We start from the raw sequence: 4,103 nt of genomic DNA, 5'->3' as shown, positions 1-4,103 counted from the left end.
ACTTGATTTCAAGTTAAATCTTTAAGTTTATCCTGTAATGGTGTTTAGGGAGGCAATGGTGCAAAGCTTGGGCAAGAGGGATCCTTTTTCTGAGCAACAAGGAATGTATTTATAACATGAGAGTTACTTTCCACACCTTTCCATAATTTGTCCAGAAATAGTAATGTGATGTGCATAGGTGCATGGACATGCATTAGGACTAAAATGATGATTGCATTGAGTCCAAATTTGCGCATAAACCATGCTGATATGATATCATGAAGCCATGCAATGGTAATTGGGAAATGAATTCAAAAGTTGCCAAAACAAGCTATGCAAAGAACCCATGTGCAAGTCCCTCAATTCTTGTCCAAATGAGGTGATCTTGGACTTTTTAGAAATGTGACATCAAGAGGAACAAATTTAATATTGAAAATATTTCCATTTGGAACTTGGATCATGATGAATTTTGAGGTAAAAGTGGGAGAAATCAAACATAGTTGAAAAATTTCTAAGTATAAAATCAAATGACCACTTCTTCCACCTTGAATAACTTTTGCTATGAGCTCGAAATGGAAATGGTTTATTCACCATAGTTGTAGCTCTTCAAATCCTATTCAATTTGTTCGCAAATTTGACATCATTTGGACTTGTCATGAGGGAGTTATGCATTTTATAATTTGAGGAAGATTGCTTGTTCAACTAAGATGCCCCAAAATGACCTATAATGTTTCCTCATGGAACACGCTCTTTCAAGTGTAATTTTACATTTATAAAAGAATAAAACTTGTATAATACATATTTAAATTTATCATGAAACTTGGATGTCCTTCATATCATAACAATAGGGCAAGTTATGGTCCTTAGAAGTTAACCTTCTAACTAGGGCACAAACAAAATGACCTATAATGTTTCACCATAAAAAATGAATTTCCAAGAAAAACTAGATCTTTATGCCAACATGAAATTTGTTTGGAATGTGATTTAGAGTAAAGTTTATCTTGGAATCATTTTCATATGACAGAAATTATAGGAGATAGGGTCTAGGGAACCCTAGTTTTGACCAGTTGACTTTCTCTGGTCAACCTCTTTGAACCAACTTACAAACTTGAAGTTCTCTTGATATTTGGGACTCATGGAGGATCATATATACATAAGGTGATGTATAATTAAGCATCCCTCAAAATCTTTGACCAATTTTTGAAGAAACTTGCTGAGGAAGTCACACAAGATACATAGATGGATTAGGGTTTCCAAGGCATACAAACTTCATACTCTTAATGAATTCTTGATCAAAATGACAAATAATGAACAATGTGATCCATATATGATGTTTTAGAACTATTGTGAACCATTCCTTGATTGATCTCTTGTCATGAGAGTCTCAAACCCTAGTTGTGAGCTTGATAGGGCACAGGTGGATGCACACACTACCTACAAAAGAAACAAAGATATACATAAACATATTTTTGGCATTTTGGTTAGTAAATAAAGGAAAATAAAGCATGATACAATCAAATATGCTTGGTGAGCTCTCCAAATGCAAACCCAATGAATGAGGGGTAAGGAGGATACCTAGGTGTGATCCCAACATGAGGGATCTTAGTGTCAAAATTGGGGTCTTACACCTCCCCATTGGTAATGATTTTGCACCGTGTTTTCTATGAGTTTATAGGCGCTTGATAGGGTTTGTCCATTAGAGTGCTGCCAATTGCAACGTCTAAGGTTCATTTAGTGTTTTACAAGAGACCATTGTAGAAGGTGTGGATAATTAGGCATTGTTCAAGTCCATGATATGTACATAGTCTCAACATATCCTTGTACCTTTCCTATGCTCCAAAAAGTGACTCTCCATCTTTCAGTTTGAATCCGTTAATTTGGCTTCTTAGCATAGTTGTTTTGTTAGGTGGGAAATATCGGGATAAGAAGACTTTCTTCAATTCATTCCATGTTGTGATAGAGTTTGATGGTAGAGACTGGAGCTAAGCTCTAGCTCTATCTCTTAAAGAAAAAGGGAAGAGACGTAGTCGAGTGGCTTTTGGATTTACACCATTAACTTTCAATGTGTCTACGTACTGCACAAATACTGAGAAATGAAGGTTTGGGTCCTCTGTGGGATTACCAGAGAACTGGTTTTGTTGCACAATTTGCAAAAGAGCGGGTTTTGACTCGAAATTGTTTGCCTCAATGGTGGAGGGTGTAATACTCGAGTGTGGCTCCTCTTGATATGGAGCAACATAGTCCTTGAGAAGACGATTTTGGTTTGTAGCCATATCTGGAGTTGGGATATTATACTCTAAACGAAGTTGTCTAACTCAGTATCTGAGGATAAAACGTTCGACTTTGTTAATGGGTTGTAACAGCTCGTCCTATGAGGAACGAGTGTTTGGCATACAATGAACTAACTAGTAAGGAAATATATGGTGCAACAACAAAGTTACTATATTGACTAAATTAATCCACGACAACGGCGCCAAAAGTTTGATGGTGATATTCTGCAAGTGCACAAAATCAATAGTAGTTTTAAAAGATATCGAACCCACAGGGACTAATAATCAACCTTATCATTATCTATTGATGTTATGTTTATCTAAGGCTATAAATAAAATAGGGGGAAAATAAAAACTAAGAAAAGTAAAATAGATCTCGAAAAATATATCAAATAAGAGAGACCAAAATGTGGTTTTCAGTGTACCTCTGGGACTCAATAAATTATTGGCGTTTGTTATTGTAATACCCAAATTTTGACCCCTAAGATCCCTCATGCCATCTAATAGCTTTGCATTGGCATTGGAATCACACCTTTGCATTATCCTCACCTATCATTCATTGGGTTTGAATTTGGAGAGATCACCAAGCATATATGATTGTATCATACTTTATTTTATTTGTTTACTAACCAAAATATAAAAATATGCCTAGTATATCTTTGTTTCTTTTGTAGGTAGTGTGTGTGTCCATCTGTACCCAACCAAGCCCACAGCTAGGGTTTGAGACCCTCAATGCAAGATATCAAGCAAGTGAAGGTCCACATTAGTTCTAAACATCGTATATGGATCCCCATGTTCTTTATTTGTCATTTTTATAAAGAGTTAATCAAGAGTTTGAAGCTTCTTTGTCAAGGAATCCCTAATTCATTAGGGTATCTTGTGTGCCTTCCTTAGCAAGTTTCTTCAACAGTTGGTCAAAGATATAAAGGGATACTTCATTTTACATCATCATAAGAATATATGATCCTCAATTAGCCCCTAAGAGCAAAGTAACTTCAAGTATGCAAGTTGATTCAAGGAAGTTGACCAGAAAAGTCAACAGGTAAAATCTAGGGTTTCCTAGACCCTATCTCCTACAATTTTTGTCATATGAAAATGATTACAAGAGAAAAGTTACTACTTATGAAATTCCAAACATATTTCATGTTTTCATCAAAATCTAATTTTGCTTGGAAAGTCATTTTTTATGGTGAAAGATTATATGTCATTTTGTCTATGCCCTAGATAGAAGGTCAACTTCCAAGAACCATAACTTCCTCATTTTTTATGATATGAATATGATCAAAGTTTCATGATTAATTTAAAGATGTCTTATTCAAATTTTCTTCTTTGATAAAGATCAAATTCTACATACAAGGTCATGTACCATGAGGAAACATTATAGGTCCATTTTGGTCCTCATCATTGAACAAGCAAATTTCCTCAACTTCTAAAATCCATACCTCCATCATCCAAACTCCAAATGGTGCCAAATTTGTGATTAAATTGAAGGTAATTGAAAGCATTACAAATTCTAAGTATGTTTGATACCTCCACATACTTGAGTTGCCTAAAGAATGAATTTCAAGGAGGAAGAATAAGCATGAAGCACTGCCTAAAGAACCAAGCTCAGAAGCTGCTCACATAAGGTGAATTTCTCAAAATTTCATCTCTTCGATTCTTCCTCTACATTCTAGATCTGAACTGAATATTGTGTTGGCTGAAGTCCTACCAATGTAGGCAACAAGTTTGATCTTGAAAGTTCGGTTACCCTCACCGGAGAAGAAGAACGGAGCTAGGGCTCCGGTGGTGGCGTGGCATTGCTCCCACCCTTGGATCTCTCTTCCATCTTCTAATTTGGGCCTTTGGTTGTGT

At 35.7% G+C, this 4,103-nt stretch overlaps 1 non-coding gene across 1 annotated transcript; it reads left to right on the top strand.

Moving 5' to 3' along the window:
- Positions 1–1,764: 1,764 nt before the first annotated feature.
- On the top strand, positions 1,765–1,871 carry LOC127116591 (small nucleolar RNA R71). Its single transcript, XR_007801409.1, has one exon. It is a non-coding gene; the product is annotated as a small nucleolar RNA R71 (small nucleolar RNA).
- The last annotated feature ends 2,232 nt before the right edge of the window (positions 1,872–4,103 follow it).

This window comes from Lathyrus oleraceus, chromosome 1 (assembly GCF_024323335.1).
Source record: "Lathyrus oleraceus cultivar Zhongwan6 chromosome 1, CAAS_Psat_ZW6_1.0, whole genome shotgun sequence".
Classification (NCBI taxonomy): Eukaryota; Viridiplantae; Streptophyta; class Magnoliopsida; order Fabales; family Fabaceae; genus Lathyrus; species Lathyrus oleraceus.
This window is presented reverse-complemented; position numbering and strand designations above follow the sequence as displayed.